General features: G+C 42.8%; 1 long non-coding RNA gene across 1 annotated transcript in view; it reads right to left on the bottom strand.

Moving 5' to 3' along the window:
• Positions 1 to 6,077: 6,077 nt before the first annotated feature.
• The window catches only part of LOC144320938 (uncharacterized), a 30,280-nt gene continuing 18,501 nt past the window's right edge, over positions 6,078 to 17,856 (bottom strand). The window contains exon 3 of the long non-coding RNA XR_013386555.1: positions 6,078 to 6,689. This is a non-coding gene — a long non-coding RNA (uncharacterized LOC144320938). The remainder of the gene's footprint in view (positions 6,690 to 17,856) is intronic.

Genomic DNA, 17,856 nt, shown 5'->3' with positions numbered 1-17,856 from the left:
GGACAGGGGGAGACCTGGGCAGTGAGACTCCCATTCATAGTAGAGATCAATATGGAAAGAACAGGAACTGGACCCAATGCGGTGTTCCTGAAATTAGCTAGGGATGTTCTGCAATGTTGTGGTCTTGCGGGGTTACTTAGGTACTCAGAGGTGTAAATCCAGAATAAAGACTCTTTGGAGATTTACCCAAGCAGTAAGGATAAGAGCTCATTCTTTCGTCTCTCTCTTATTTAGATTCCTTGAAGTATGGGGTCCCTCCATGAGAAGGCACACCATTCCTAGGCCTTCCCCTCTACACCATGACCCCTCCATGCCTAAATATCATCCCTGAAGATATATATGTGTATTCCACCCCAGTGGAATTTTGCCTCTGCAATGAGGCATATTTTCCAGCATCATGGCGAAATGATCAGCTCTATTCTTCATATATGTACTTATTTGTAACAATTATACACCCACACATACTTCCAAAATGTATTTGAGAACATTTACCAAAATGCATACAAGGCCAGTGTGTAAGGTCCTTGGGAGCAGGTCCCTAGGCCCCAACACTGAGCCTATTGTCTGGCACACAAAATGCATTCAGTCCACCCATCTTTGTTGAATTAGTGAGTCAGTGGAGCAGTGGATGGAAATCAGGGTGAAACTGAGATAAAGGGGCAGAGTAACGTCTGGAATAAATTCAGTGCCCAGAAATATATACCAGAATGTCACATACAACTGTTTGAGCTGGGTAGAAAATTTAGAGTTAAGTTTCCTAGAGACGAAACAAAAAGGAAAAGTTCCTTCATTATAAAGTCCACAATGTTCCTAAGATAGTGATCCTCAGCTGTTCAACAGAAGCACAACTAAAGTTTGAGAGAAATTTTAACTTTGAGGCCCATCAAGAGGGCACCAAGCAATAAAGGAAATATCAAGCTCATGTGGGTCTTTTCTCTTGGTTTCACAGAATCCCTCAGAGGGAACTTTTCCACTCTCCAGCTTGGGTTACAACCGATTGCTGTGATTCCTGCTCCAGACGTGTGAGTTCAGAGCCTTTCTGGCTCAGTTTCCCTAGAAATTGAATCTCTCTTCTTTCTCTGGGGTGGGGTAGAGAAATCCCTTGTCCAACCCACCCGGATGGGTTGTCTAAAGGTACCGTTCCACCTTTAAGCCAATCCTCTATTTTTATTTTTTATTTTTAAAAAATATTTTATTTATTTATTGGAGAGAGAGAATGTGCGCACACAAGCTGGGGGGAAGGGGAAAGGGAGAAACAGACTCCCTCTGAGCAGGGAGCCCAACATGGGGCTCAATCCCAGGACCTGGAGATCATGACCTGAACAGAAGGTAGACGCTCAACTGACTGAGCCACACAGGCACCCCGGGCCTCTGTTTTTAGTAACAACTATCTTCTCATTTTCAAAATACCTGGTGCCTCTAATACTTAAGCTCTTTGAGGGCTCCACTTAACCTGCCCTGGGCTCCTCTCTAACCCCTACCTCGACCACCACTCTGGACTTTAGGCTTCAGGGTTCCCTGAAGTGGTCAGAAACCACTTTTCATTTGTTTTCCCACTTTCAATACTTAATTGTTATCATGTCCTCCTCATTCTCTTTATCCTTATGGATCCACACCTCTTGAAAATCCATTTACTACCCATTTAGCTGGGTTGTGGGGAGGAATGGTAATAAATGTATGTGTTCTGGGTTGCTGTACTTAGTCCTGCATCTCAATAGCCTTCTTATAATAAATATACTTGTGTTTTTCCTACAACCAACGTGACAGACAGAGCTTGTGCCTTTGCCAGCCTGTCTTCTCTTCTTAGGCACTCAGAGACTAGCTTTCCCTGCCTCCCTCGTCATTTGGGATCAAGTAGCCAAGTTTTCAGGAATGGAAATGTAAGCTCAATGCATTCTGCTCACTTGTTCCCTACCCCCCCACCCCTGGCACCTTCATCCTCAAGAATGAAAGAAGTCAGAGATAGCTGGGGAGCCAGGCAGAAGCAGCCTGGATCCCTGAGTCTGTTTTGGAGGGGAACCATCTGCTCCACATTAGACTGTAAGGTAAATTCAAAGTCAAGTTTTACCATGTAAAACTCCTAAGACTTTAGGGTTTATTTGCTGTTGCATCATGGCATGGAATATCCTGACTAATACAACTGCTTTTTTTAATAGCATACGCAGTTAAAGCCACAGGCATATTACCAATGGATGGTTGTATGGGGGGAGGGGGGGCGGGTTGCAAAGCCATCCAGTCAAAGTACATAGCTCTTGGGTAGTTCTGGCTTGACCCATGGGTGCAGTTTTAGAATATCTGGAGAAACTATCAGACTGTAAATGCTCCAAACAGTTCTCCATGAGATTTACATTTTATTTTTGTAAGCGTTGGCCAGTTAAATCTTTGAGGTTATATTCCTTATCAAGAATTTATAATGCAGATATTGTGTTTCTAGTTAAGTGTTGAAACATATGTTTTGAAAATGAGCCAGACAGGAGGTGGGATTAGCAACCTCTTATGGAAGTGAAGTTGCTAAACCAGTACTCATGCTTGAACAGAAAACAGCAGACTAAGGAAACCCATCAAACAGAGCCAAAGTGCTCATCAAACGACAGTCTGAACATTTCCCCGAGATCTGCACAGGGAGGTGGAGGTCCCAAGATGGATGGTCACAGTGGACATCTGTGTTTTATCCGCCCATCGCTTCCCATAGCAAGAGTCTCTTAAGCTGCTTCTGAGGACCTCCCTTCTTTCTACCAGTGTGGGTTACGTGGGGTTGACCCTGGCTACCCACGGACAAGTGATGGGGTCTGGCCAATCAGCACAGCTGTTTCTCTAGGCCAGTGATTTGTTCAGAATGAGCATGGGATCTGAGAACGCTTGAGGAGAGTAACCAACCCCTGGGGCCTTTACTGAAACTATTGGGAAAGAACTGTTGTTTCCCTGGGCATTAAGCTGAAGGAACAGGAGCTGGGGTTGCTGAAAACCCTATTGTCACCACGAGGGGAGCAGTTTCCTGGGAATGAAATGAATCCAGAGGAAAGCAGAGCCAAGAGGTAGAGGGGTCAGGCAAACGTAAAGCCCTTTCTGTCTCTAGATCTGGGGGCTGCATTTTATTCTCTTTCTCTCTGTCTCTCCTTCCTTCCTTTCTTGTTTTCTTTTTTTCTTTTTTCCTTGGCCACTCTGGGTTGCGTTTCAGCACTTGCAACGAGAAGGGTCTTGACCCAGAAAGATCTTTCAGTCCACCTGTGGCTCTTAGTAGATGCTAAATACATTCCTGAATTCATAAACAAAAATGAAGAGCTGGAATAAGAAGGGGCCCTAGACACCACTTGAACCCCAAAGATACCCCTCACTACCCCTTCTACATAGTTCACTCCCCTTGCTGTTAATATTAATAGAACACATGCATCTCCAGTATGCTTCTAGCTGGGGTGACTTTGCTTTTGTTTTTGTTTCTAACCAGACTCCTTGGCATTCAGAGAAATAATCAGAAATGTATATGGAGGCAGATCATTAAAAAAAAAAAAAAATCTATGTGGTACAGGGAGAGGAGGTCACATCCTATACCCTTAAACCCTATCATCTAATTTCACTGCTACTTATGGGTCTTGGTAACTGTTTCTCTCTTTTTATAAGTCAAATCACTTCTTTAAAAAAACAAAAACAGAAGTTATAGCAACAGCTGCTCTCATTCATTAGCGCTCACTATGAATCAGGCCCTTAACTTTCACAATGGACCTGTTAAGTAGATGTCTTTATACTCATTTTATAGGTGAGGATATTCAGTAGTTAAGTAACTTGCCCTGGGTCTGTCAGGGAGTGAGTGGCATAATTAGGATTTTAAAAGCTGTTTCTGAAATATATACATACCATAAGATTTACCCATTTTAAGTGTACAATCCAGTGATTTTAATAAGTTTTATGCAACCCTCCCCACCTAGTTTTAGAACATTTCCTCTCTCCTAAAAAGATCTCCTTTGTGCTCCTTTGTTCTCACTCCCTGTTCATCCCCTACCCCCTATTCCCAGCCCTAGGCAACCACTCATGTGCTTTCTGTATCTAGAGATTTGCCTTTTCTGGACTTTTGATATACATGAAGTCATACAGCATGTGAACTTTTTGCATTCTGGCTTCTTTTGCTTAGCAGAAAGGTTTGTCCATGTTTATAGCGTGTATCAGGACTTCATTTCTATTTATGGTTGAATCGTAGTCTACTGTATGGATCTATCAGATTGAGTGTAGCCATTCATCAGTTGATGGATATTGGATTATTACTGCTTTTTGGCTATTACGAATAATGCTTCTATGGATACTTGCATCTGTGTCCTTGTGTGGACAAATGTTTTCATTTCTCTGGGGTAGATTGATACCTAGGAGTGGATACCGCTGGATCATATTTTGGACTTGAGTCTAGGTCTGTCTTTAACTTACTACCCTATGCTCATTTTTGCCTTCTTCCTTTAAAATCAGTCTCTGGCAACTCAAACCCTGAACATTCCCTTCCAGTCCCTGGCAACTCAAACCCAGAACATTCCCTTCCAGTTATCACCCTTTTCCTACACAGAGAAATGTGATTTCCACTGAGTGAGACACTGAAAAGGTGTGCTTTGATGATAGCTGTATGGAAGAAAACCCCTTCTTAAAAGCACAGGCAGAGAGAAGTGCTGTGGTTGACCCCAGCTGTGACCTTAGCTGCCTTCATCCTCAAGGGCAGAGGGCTGTATCACACTCTGGGATGTTTCAGCACAGCTGCCTTTGCCCTCGGGCCTCTGTCCCTGGTCAGTAGGTTCCTCTCTCCACCTTGCTTCTTCCATGCCTTCCAAATGGAAGTGACACTTTGAGCCTGGGGAGTGACGTAGGGGTCGAGGGAGGACTAGATTGCTGACAGACACTGGCTGTCAAGGGCTGTCAAAACGCTACTGATCATAGCTGAGATCCTCCCGGGTCAGGTTCAGGACTAACACTGCCGCTTTCTGCATGTGGTGACCAGTTCTCAATGGAGTCTTTGATGGGCAGCCCAGTGTTTGTCATCATGGTGTCTGGCCTGCCGGGATGACCCGGGAGCTGTAAGCATGGGGCATGTGGGAGAGAATGGCATGGATGTGGGGTGGGGAAGGGTACAGAAGAGAATGCTTTGTCTTCCCCACCAAACTGTAAGTTTCTTGAGAGCAAAGACTGCTTGCTGCACCCATGGGGCCTCACAGTATGTGACAGATAGTGGGTGCTCAGTAAGTATTTGTGGGTTGAAGGAATCAGTGAGGGAATGAATGATTATTTGGATAGCTTCTGCAAGGAGCAAGTTCCTGGAAGTTCAACAGTGGAGGCGGTTACTAACCAAATAATTATGGTTACTCTCCAGCTAGTTGGGGGTGTCCTATCCTTGGGACAGAGTGTCTCTTCAGAGCACATGAGACATGGGAAGTATGGAGTGGAAGAATCAGCCACTTCTGTTTAGAGCCCCAATGATAAAAGTAGGAGTGCAGCCAGGGGCATCACTGAAATCCAGGCCTCTCTGTGGCTCTGCTGGGGCTGTTTGCTTAGAGAAAAGAGCCTGGGTGGCTTGAGTACCAATCAGCTCTCACCTTTCTTCCCTCCTCCATCTTCCACCTCTCCTTGACAAGCAGCAGCTGGACCTTCCATGTAGGAGCAGCCATCAGTGGTGGGGATGAGTCTCCATGCCCTCTCCTGCCATCAGGGAGATCTGCCTCGAGAACTTGTGTGTTGAGGTCCACTAAGGACATGTTAATGATCATGAAAAAGTCATCAAAATGAGGTGATGAAGGTGTCTTCTCTTCTGGCCAATGTGGCAGTTTAGAATATTCTTTCCTCCCACTGATTCAAGATCTAAACCATGTGGCAGTGTTCTAAGGCTTCCTTTAGAACTTCTAGCCACAAGTCACTCCACAGAAATCAGACCATAATACAATTTACATAATCTCTCTGAGCTTCAGTTCCTTCATGTGTATAATGGAAATAATAATACCTACTATTCCCAGTTATGGTGAGGGTTAAACAAGCTGACATGGGTGAAGTTCCAGGCACAATAGCCAACTATTATTTTTTTTAAAGATTTTATTTTATCTATTTGACAGAGAGAGAACACACGTACAAGTAGGGGGAACATCAGAGGGACAGGGAGAAGCAGGCTCACCACTGAGCAAGGAACCCAGTGTGGGACTCCTCTGGAATCATAACCTGAACCAAAAATAGATGCTTAACCAACTGAGCCACCCAGGTGCCCCAATGGCCAACTATTATGCACATCTTCTCCTCTGCTCCACAAAGCTGGCTTTCTTTCTCTAGGAACTGAGACCATGTTATTCTCCTACCCCACTGCATTATCGCCCCACCATAGAATGTATAATACATTCTCCTTGGCATCTGTGCCCCTCCAAACACTTACTCATCTTGCAACCTTCTAGATGCAAGACCCCACCGCCCCATGGTTTAGTATCAGGTGCCAGTGTGGCTTGCAACAGAGATGCTTGTGATTCCTTGGTACTAAAGCTATAAATCAAAGCTTCAACTCTCCCCAAGAGCATCTTCCTATCAGCCTTGATCACCACCATGATCATTACTATTTTCACAGCTTCTCAAGCACATTTCACTCTGCTATGCTAACAGTCATTAATGTGAGGAATAAATCTTCTGGAAGTCAGCAGGCAGCTCTCCCAGAACTCAAATGGTATCTCTTCAGGTGATTCTGCCTTTAAAAAAAAAAAAAAAAAACAATGAATGAGTATGTTTTCCAAAAATGAAAGTGGAAAGGCTGAGGCATTGTGCCCTGCTCTGTCTGAGAGGTCATTATCCCTCTATCAACTTAAGAGAAGACTTGGCTTAATGGGATCCTGCATTTTTAAGGTTTGGTTTACCAAGTGATGACAACTCCTGGCAATAAATCAGAACATTTTTCACTCCTCAAAATGTACCTAAATAGTGGATTCATCATTTTGTTGGCTGTCCAGCATAAAATCTCCCTAACCATTACTATCCCAGTGTGGAAAGTCTCCATTGGGTGCCTTCTTGGGAGGATCTGCCATCATTTACAGGGAATCACCCATGGGATACCTTCTTGGGTAAGAGAGTTCCTGCCCATCATAATGGAGAATCCTCCAGAGGGTGACATATTGGGGATAGTGAGAACCTATGGGGATTTCCCATGGGGTGATATCTTCTGGATAGTGAGGGGCTGTCCCTTATTAAGGAAACTGGAGTTGAATACTGACTCTTCCAGTTCATCCCCAACAGTGGGCAAGAATGTGAATCTGAATTGGCCAATCAGATACTCTCTCCCCAGAGCAAGTAAGACAAAGATGTAGGACTGTTGGAGGCCATATTTATCTCAGCAAATACTGCAGGTTATAGACCAGGCAGTTCCTGCTTAGGTGACTGGTTGAAATTCCTGTTGTTCAATCGTCAAAACAGCTTCCTGTCACTGCTTCCTGACATTCCCAAGCCTGGCTTTCCCCCTCTCCTAATACATTTGTGAGCCCTTAGTATTCCTTCAGAAAATTCCCTTTTATCTGTAAGAGAACCAGAGCCTATTTCTATTGCTTGCTACCAAGAATCCTGCCTGATGCAATTTGCATTATAATAGCTAGCATTTATTTAGTACTTTCTGAATGTGGAACATTGTACATCTCATGGTAGGACTACAGCTACAAGACATCCCATCTGGGTGGAAAAATGTGAAAAAATTTCCCCCTCTGGCAGATAAATTGTAAAAGATGCCCCTTCTTCTATGCTGATACAGCTGCGCAAGGAGGCACAGGGCTCAGCAGAACATGTGGTGGGTCCTTAGGGCAAGGACAACCTCCATAGGCGTATCTGGCAGCCTTGATGCAATTCTTATAACTACTCTTCAAAACACTTGTTTCCCACAGTTTCTAGGAAACCAAGGCCCGGAGACATTAAGTAACTTACTCATTTCACTCAGCTAGCAAATAGCAGAGCCAGGAGACAGACCAAATTTGCCTGACTCCAGAGCTTTCCAATAACACAGCGCTGCCTTCCTATAGAGCAGAAGGGAGAGCAGATACATGGAGATGGGCCTAGTTATTGGGGTTAAGGAACCAAGAATGGACAGAATGTGGAGCCAAAAGAAAGATGATTTTAGGGTGAGATCCAGCCCTTCCAGTCAGTGGCACCTGCTGACCAGTGTCCACAGCATTTGTTCAAGGCTGCCTAATCAGCATCTGAGTGGAGTTGGGTCATAAATATGCTGTACCCACTGAAGTTTATCAGGGAGGACAGCAAAGCCATGAGCACAGGAGACTCCATCTCCATGCTGCTTCTCTTTCCAATATAAGCTAGAGTAAAGGTACATAAAATACAACTTCCCTATTACCCAGCAATTCCACTTCTAGATTACCCAAAAGAAATAAAAACATATGTCTATAAAAAGATTTCAACACAAATGTTCACAGCAGTTTTACTCATAATAACCCCAAACCAAAACCAATCTAAATATTCACCAACTAAAATTGGATAAACAAATTATGGTAGATCTACACCGTGGAATTTTATTTGGCAATAAAAAGGAACAAGCTGCTGATATGGACAGCAAGTTGGATGAACTCCCTAAACATTAGGTGAGTGATAGCAGCTGGCCACTAAAGACTACATAGAGTATGATTCCATTTAAGTGAAATCCAAGACCAGACCAAACTAATCTATGGTGAAAGAAGTCAGAACACTGGTTGTCTATGGTGGGGTGGGGACAGAGGACTGACTGGAAAAGGGGACAAGAGAATTTTCTGGGGTGATGGAAATATTTCATACCTTGTTTGGGGTGGCAAAAGTGTATACCTTGTTATAATCTGTGGAATTGAGCTGATCATGCATTTTATTATATATATATTATAACTGAATTGTTATTCTTTGTAAATGTCAGTTTAAGAAAAAAGAAGGAAAAAGTCCAGAAGCTGCTCTTCTCTGGGGCCATGTATCTCCCCCTCCCCCACAGGGGTGGCCAAACCACAGATGACACCTGGTGCTCCCCAGACCTGCTCTCCACCCTCAGGCAAGTCCAGTGATACTGAGCCTCCAGCCTTATCACCCTGAATGATCTAATTATCTCCACAGGCTTCTAGCTGGGAAGAGAAGAGCTACAGAAACCTCTCAACATCCAAAGAAGTTCCTCTGCTTTGGTTACAGTTGTTCTGTGTAGGCTGCCCAACCATCCTGACAGCGCCGACAGATGCAGCCTCAGAGGGTGAAGCCACAGCTCGGGTCTTCTGGTCCAGGGCGGCCCTCTGGGAAAAAGACCCATTTGTCTCAGCCTAAACTGAAGAAGGCAGCTGAAATTCCAACCGCCTGCAGGGAAGCACTTGATGAAGTATTTGGAATTTGAGGGGGTGGAGGGGACTCGTCTCTCCCAAGAGGCCTTGTCTTGTGAGAGAAAGAACACATGCCTTGAGGCAGAGACATGGGCTCAGATGCCAGCTGTGCCACTTACCAGGAGTGTGGCTGGGAGTAGGTGACAGCCTCTCTGAGCTGGGAATGGTGCCCATTTAGACACCTACCTATGAAGTCCCTACCCACCCTCACCCTGACCTAATACATGGTATGCAAAGGGTTCTTGCAGACCTTCTTCTATCTTTCCACAGATATCCAGTAACACATGTGTAAAGGGGGTCTGTGTACATATGAACACCACAGTCCTCGCCTTTGCATCTCAGGCTAAATGCCAGGCCCTCCTAGTCCTCAAAAACTAAATTAAATGCCCCTTCCATATTTGATTTGAAGCACACTTATCCCAAACTATTATTATATATTCCTTTGGGCTCATTTATCTCATGGCTTTCTGGTCCCCAGGCTACTAGAGTTCCATGAAGGCAGAGATCAAATCTGCTCTCTTTACCCACTATTTTCAGCAAGCACATAACACAATTTAAGACATATAGTGAGTGTTCAATTTGTGAATGAACAAATTCATAATCACAGAAAGATAGTTCGAAACTTAATCTTTCCAGAACCAGGAATGTGATAAAACCTGGTATGTAGCTATATATTGCTAAAGATATGAGATGTTTCTGCACAAAGACATATGTCATAGACATCATTATGGTGAAACTCACAGAAATTTATTTGCAGTTGGGATCTAGCCATAACCTAGCATCTGGCAAAAGAGTTATTTTTCATTCAAACAACCTGTATCTCTAAGCGGCACGTGCCCATAACAGAGCATATGCCTTTTTACTTTTAAAAGCTCAATAAATCATTTGTGATATCTTTAATGGAAATGAAATTAAATTAATACTATCAGCTTTTATTTTTTTATGCAGTGCACATTTTCAACATTTATTGAAAAGTAGTTCAAGGTCTGTAAAATCCAGTGCTTTGGAATGGTTTGGGGTTTCAGGGTTAATTTCCATACTAATTTAAGCTATAAACATGATTAGGAAGTAGATTTACTGCCAAATAGGTATACATAAATGTATTCTGAAATCAAAGGTGCATTTGGGATTATCAGTGGATATAGATTTCCATGGCAAAGGAACTCTCAATTGATATGGGTGGGGGTGTAAAATTGGTCCGTTTTTACTGGCTACATTTTTATGGAGGTCAGTTTTTGAAGTTTCATGCCACTCCATTGTCCCTCCCCTTTCTTAAAATCACTCCCTATGACTCACTTCTTCTGAGAAGCCTATTCTAAGCCTTCTTCAAGGAAAGCAAACTCAGATATAACCCTGCTTGCCTGCCCATGAGCTCTCTCCCAAAGGACACTATAACTCTGAGTTGAGTTTGCAGAAACATTCTGAACAAGGAGCCAGCTTACCTCTTCTCAGAGCCTGTGCTCTGGGCTGAGCAGCCCCTGTCCACCCAGGCTTCTCAGCCTTGAGTCCGTAATACCTGATATTTTCATTTCTGAGCATGTAGAGTGAATAGGACACTATCCTGAGAAATTTTGGAAGATTGTCTCTGCTCTAAAAGGCCAACCTCTTCTTATCCCTATCTTACACATAAGGAAACTGAAGCCCAGAAAACCAAATAATTTCCCCAGGGTCACACAACAACTAATGGTAGAGAGTCAGGAAGATCATTTTCAGGCTGGTCTCTCGCTCCACTCCAGTGCAATGAACTAAGCAATCTCTGAATTTCATGTTCTTGGGTTTGGAATTCTGGAAAGGTGTCTGCAAAGATGAACAAAGGGAAAGATCTGAAGGAGCCAGGCAGACCCACCCTTACTTACTCATACAGCAGAACTCAAGTTCAAGAGGGGAGAAATGGGTAAATGGGACACAGCAGGGGAATCCCCCAAAAGAGCCACATGTGCACAGGTAAAGCCACGGGAAGTAAATTGTACCTCTTTCATCCACCAACTTGCTAGCTGTATGTCCTTCCCAGTTCTCTCCTCCCCATCCCCCTCACTCTCTCACTCCAGAATTCCTTGTTCACACATCCTCTGTACTCAGCCCTGAGCCTTACCTGCCCCCACCTCAGACCCTGAACACACTTTGCAGCATGCCCAATGTGCAACCAACTATAATTAACCTCTGGCCTCTATCACCTATTGAGCTCCTATGGTTTCTTACAACTCGGCCAGTTGTTGATGAAGCTGGAAGCTAAATCCTTGCCTAGAAGCTGAAGGAAATGGTATAGTAGGAGAAAGGATGTGGGTTTTGGAGTCACATAGATCAGTACTTAAATCTAGCTCTCAATTTACTAACTATTTGATCGAAGTATCCTCTCTCTGCCTCCGTTTCTTTATTATGAAATGAGAATAACAAAAGCTACCTCTTAGGGTTAGTGTGTGGATCAAAATAAGATGAATAGGAAAGCCTGGAATGGTTATTTATTTTTCTTGCTCTGCATCCTGTCCCCCCTTCTTCTAGAACAATGCCTTGGGTTTTCTGTATGGTGTCACTCTTCCCACTCTTAGTCTATGTGATTTGACTGAGTTGACTCTACCTTTTGATCAGAGTGAGCAACCACGGGGGGGTGGTGTTATAGGCCGAAGTCCAGCTAATTAGAATCTCAGTCATTGGTTCAGTGATGGGCACATGACTGAATCTGGGCCAATGAGAATTGGCCCCAGGACTTTTTCCAGCACCACTAGGATAGAAGCTTTCTTTTTCCTAGAGTTGATAAGTTGGTATAATAACAAGCCAAAAGCTATGTCAGCCACCTTGGCACAAGTGAAGGGAAGCCTGCTTGAGAATGATTTTAACACAGAAGAAAATGGAGATGAAAAAGGGAAAGCACAAGATTCTAGACAAGGGGCTAGGATCCAGCTTTAACAATTTGATCAACCTCAATTTTTCAGATACTGAAGATGAAAAATTCTTTCTTTTGGCTACTGTTATAGACTGAAATGTGTCTCTCCCAAATTCATATGTTGAAGTCCTAACCCCTAGTACATCAGAATATGACTATATTTAGAGATAAGGACTTTTAAAGAGGTAATAAAGTTAAAATGGAGCCATTAGGATGGGCCCCAAGCCAATATGATTGGTATCCTCATAAGAGAAAATTGGATATACAGAGAGACACCACAAGCATGCACAAAAGAAAGGGCATGTGAGAATACAGTGAAAAACAATTATCTTCAAGTCAGAGAGAAGGCCCAGAAGAACCAAACCTGCTGACACCTTGACCCAAGACTTGTAGCCTCTGGAACCATAAGAAAATAAATTGCTGTAATTTAAGCTACCGGTCTGTGGTATTTTGTTATGGCAGCTATGATAGTTAATTTTATGTGTCAACTTGATTGGCCTATGGGATACCCAGATAGTTGTAAAACATTATTTCTGGGTGTGTTCTTGAGGGTGTTTCTGGAAGAGATTAGCATTCCATTCAGTGGACTGCATAAAGAGATCTGCCCTCACCAATGTGGGCAGCACATTCCAATATGTTGGGAAGTCTGAATGAAACAAAAAAGGCAAAGGAAGGTGAATTCTCTCTGTCTTCTTGAGTTGGGATACAGATTCTAGGGCTTTGACTTAGAATAGGGAGTTACACCATCAGTTCCCCTGCTTCTCAGGCCTGTGGGCTTGGACTGAGTTTTTCCTGGTTCTCCAGTTTGCAGATGGCATATTGTGGGGCTTCTCAGCCTCCATAACAACGTGAACCAATTCCTGCAACAAATCTCTTTATCTGTCTATCATCTATTCTGTTGGCTCTATTTCTCTGGAGAACCCTGGTTAATACAGTAGCCCTAGCAAAATAATACAGCTACCAGAAGAATCTTGACTAATACAGCTTTCCTTTCTTACAATCTATGAAGAGAATTGTAAATAGCAACCTTTCAATAACAAGATATGAATATGCCAGAAGTTTCAGAGATGGGAGAGAATAGGGTGCTAAAGTAGTCAGAAGGGACTGGAGGAGGAAAAAGACAAAACATGGGTTGAATTTAAAGAATACTAGAAGAAATAGAAGAAAAGATAAAGGCATTTAAGTGGAAGGAACAACTCATCTGGGAATGAGCATTTTATGTATGGGAAATAAGATAATTAACCAGGGTGGGAGAAAAAAGGAAGACTGGGTATTTAGAGGTTAGAATATGGAGGGTCTTAAAATCCAAACTGAGGAGTTTGGAATGTATATTGCAAATGACAGAGTTCATTGTTGGTCTTGAGGTGGAGAGGTGACAGCCTGAAGGTGGTGTTTGAGGAAGCTTAGCTGCCTGTGGCAACAGGGAGAGGCCAGAGTCAGGGAAGGCATCTCTGAAATATGGACCCTTCCAGAATCCCACAGGGAGATGAAGAGAGTGGAAAGCAACCCACCAATTTGCTTGACACCAAGGTCTAGTTCCAGGCATAGGAACAGTCTCTGTGGGTGGTGGGGAGGCGGATGGAATGCATTGGGGTTAGAATTGGTTGAAGTTTTAGATTTGGTGGAAGTATTAGTTTGCTAATGCTTCCTACATTTCCTACAGAAGCCTCTGCCTCCTGCCAGGGACACAGCTGGATGCCATTGTCACTGGTAAGGGCATCCAGCTAACCCACTCCACCATTTCTGCCCTATCCCTAATGCCAATCTCTGTCAGAGCTTCCCAGCTCCATTAACCCCCATGGACTCTTTGAATATGCCTAATGTAAACATGGTGGTCTTTCTACTCCCAAAAATCCACCCATGCATCCAAAGCACCCTCCAAATCCAACCTCCATCCTGGGAGAGGATCCTTCCAGGATCCTCCTCCTACTGCCTTCTGCAATTGTAACTCCACAGAAACCAGCACCAGAGTCCCTTTCATCCAATGAGTATTTATTGAACATCTATAATGTGGCAAGCAATGAGGTTGGCTCTGGGGACACAAAGATAGAATTCAGGTAAGATCTAGGTGGGAGTTCCTCTGCTGAATATAAGACTTAGTGTGAAGCTACAGTAATTAAGATAGTATAATATTGGCATAAGGATAGGAAATGGAACTTTAGAACAAAATATTGTCCATAAACAGACCCATACATATAGGGTCACTTGATTTACAACAAAAGTGACACTGAAAAGCAGTGGGGAAAGATGGTTGTTTGAATAAATGGTGCTGAGTCAATTCAATATCAATAAAGAAAAGAAAAAGAAAGAAGACAACCCCTATCCCATACCATACACAAAAATCAATTCCAAGTAGACTATAGCTCTATAAAGAAAACAGAACAATAAAGTTTCTAGAGGATAAGACAAAAAACACTACCCACAAAGGAAGAGATCAATACATTTAACTTTACTAAAATTAAGAACCTCAGTCCATCAAAAGACACCATCAAGAGAGTGAAAAGCAAGCAATGGATTAAGAGAAGTTTCTGTGCCAAACATGTAACCAGCATAAGACTTGAATTCAGAATATATAACTCCTCAAAATCAGTTTTTTTAAAAAAAGGCAAAGATGAAAAAGAAAAATAGGTAAGAGGTTTGAACAGGCAATTCAAAAAGAAGATTCAAAAGAGCCAATAAATATATGAAAATGTTCATGTCATTAAAAATCAGAAAGATGCAAATTAAGGTCAGAATAAGTTACCACTATCGACTTTAAACATGTGACATCCTTAGTGCTAAGGAGGCATGAAGCAACAGGGACTCATATGCTGCTGAGGAAGGGAAATTTGTAAAACCACAGTGAACATAGACATACATTTTGACTCAGAAAGTTCACTTTTAGGTCTAGTTCCATCACCTACTGCTTTTAGATCTACATCCAAGAAAAATATGTGTACATATGTGTACATGGGCACCAAAAGACATAGGATTTCATAACACCCCAAAGCTAGAAACCACCCCCAAAGTCCCTCAACAATAGACCCAATAGTGCTCCTATAATGGAACACTATACCAAAATGAAAACAAATGAATTACAGCTACATGTGACGATATCAAGTGGAGTAAAAGAGGCCAGACACAAAAGAGAATTTGTATGATACCCCATGTAGCTCTATTCAGACACAGACAAAACTATCTGTGGTGCTAGAGAGCAGGGGAGCTGTTACTTGGGGGGAAAGTGGAGGTGTAACAATTAAGAGGAGGACTGGGGGATTTCCTGGGGTGGTGGTAATGTATAGGCAGTGAATACAGAGATCTTTGTTTCATAGCCACTTATTGAGCTTTACACTTTATGTTTTATGCAATTTTCTGCATATGCGTTTTACTTTACAAAATAAAATTTAAAAAAATGTTCATGCTCATACCACCAACAAACTCACAGTCAAGTTGGAGAAGCAGAAACAAACAGGCGCTATGACACAATGAGATAAATGTGATGGCAAGCCAGACTGCCTGGCTTCCCTTCCCAGCACTGCCATCACCTAGCCATGCGATGACAAGTGCCTTCAATTCTGTTGGCTTCTTTCTCTTATATAAAATGGGAATGATAACCATACTTGCCTCATGGTGTTGTTGTGAGAATTAGATGAGTAAATAGAGGTAATAAAGCTACACTACACTTGGCATAAAGTCATAGATCATATTTTTGTCACTTATTACCATCACTGCAGGTACCGCAACTGTTAGTATCACAGGAGCTCACGTGGGGGCACACAACCCAAACAAGAGGCAATAGTTTCCTGCTTCTGTTCTGTGTGCTCATGACCATTCTCCTGCCAGTTAATACACCCAGAAAAGTGGAAGAGGAAGGCATTGGGTTATTCTTCCTTCACTCCCCACAGCATCCTGGAATCAGCCATAGCAATCAATTCTCAACCCCACTTTGCTCAGAATCAGGCAAAGAAACACTACAGCTACTATGATGCCCAAGTTATCATGTCAGTGCCCTGTACACAATAGGTGCTCAATAAATGTTTATTGAATTGCTGTAAAATAAGGAGATGAGGGTAAATGAAAAAGTAGGGGAACAGAAAAAACTGCAAAGCAGGTGGGAAACCCATGGGCACCAACAACTGTAATGAGAAACTGAGGTACCAGTTGTCCTTTGGCTGTCCCCCTTTCTCTCCTTGTGACCAAAATCTTTGTTCTCCCATCCCTCATCCTGCTCAAACCTGCTGCTCACCCAGACTAGAGGTCACGTTGTGATCTGCCGAGCCACCTACTGCTCAGATGGCAATGTGAGGGAGTTGCTATTTGTCTTTGTTACTGCTGCAAGTGTCCGAGAAAAAACAGCTTCAAAGATCACGTCTGTTGGGATAACCTATTGATTTGTGTCACGTTTCTCCCAATCCCCATTTTATTGTTGTTCAAGACGGGGTCAGGGTAGGTCAAAAATAACTCTTTCCAATGGAGGCAACAGACTGAGGAATTCTAACAGGAATTCTAAATTCTCTAAAAGGTGTGGGCTGGGGACGTAATGGAAGACCGAGGTAGCCCAACGCCAAATTGGAGACTTTGGGGAGGGAGGGTCAGGATGAGGTCTGTGACACACAAGCTTAGGGAGACAAGAAAAAATTAACTAGGAAGATAAAATGGATTACAACTCAGGATCGACACCCAGAACAAGCTTGTAGAAGATTTTTAAAAATCCGTTTTTTGTACTGGCCAGACCAGTTTGCTGAATACAATCTCTAAGTGTTAGCTAACTATTCTATGATCAGTGAAAGGGAAGGCATTTCATATTTATGAAGACCAGATCACCCTCAAATACTTCACCTATTGCAGGGATCAGTGAACTATGACCAAATCCAATCACTGGTTGTTTTTGTAAATAAAGTTTTACCAGAACATAAGCTTGCCCACTCATTTATGTATTGTCTATGACTGTCTTGCTATGGTGGAAGAGTTGAGTAGAGGCCTCAGGGACTGTGTCGCCTGCAAAGCTGTACTTACTATCTGGCCTGTTGCGGAAACAGTTTCTAGGTTCTTAGTTAATTCTCACATCTCCATTTTATATTAGTAAACTTTAATTCTTAAGGGTAAAATAGCTTGCTCAGGATTAGATTTAAAATTGGTGCTGGGATTTGAATACAAGTCTGCTTGATGTACAAAATCTTCCCTTGGACATGTGCTAGGAGAAGGGAAAAATACTATGTTCACTCTGAATAATGTCATCTGTATAAGTCAAATATCTAAGTCACACGTCTATACGAGTTAAATTTGGCCCAAGGATTGTTCAAATCCCACTGTATCACTAGAATGTCATTAGTTGAGTAGCTATTGAGGTTAAGGGAGATATCCTCTTAGGTTAAGAAACCTTTGGGTTATACTGAGATTTTAGGGTGATGGCCCTTGTCACTGAGTTAACTTTTGGTCCATTTCATCTTCACAGCTCCAATTTCCTCCTTTGTCTTGACTAACACTGACATGTTGGATGGGGAATAATTGTAAACCCTTTCTTACAGGGGACTCCATAGAGGCAAAAAAAGCCATGACAAGCATAACCAATAGTAGTTAAGGATAGAACCCATGGCCTCTATGCTTTGTGTTTCATGGGCCTCCTTTCCTTGGAAGCAGAGTCATCCCCTCAGACACTGGGCACAGCTAATACAA

The sequence above is a fragment of the Canis aureus genome, chromosome 9, assembly GCF_053574225.1.
Source record: "Canis aureus isolate CA01 chromosome 9, VMU_Caureus_v.1.0, whole genome shotgun sequence".
Taxonomy (NCBI): Eukaryota; Metazoa; Chordata; class Mammalia; order Carnivora; family Canidae; genus Canis; species Canis aureus.
The sequence above is the reverse complement of the archived record's forward strand: the minus strand, read 5'-3'. Positions and strand labels throughout refer to the sequence as shown.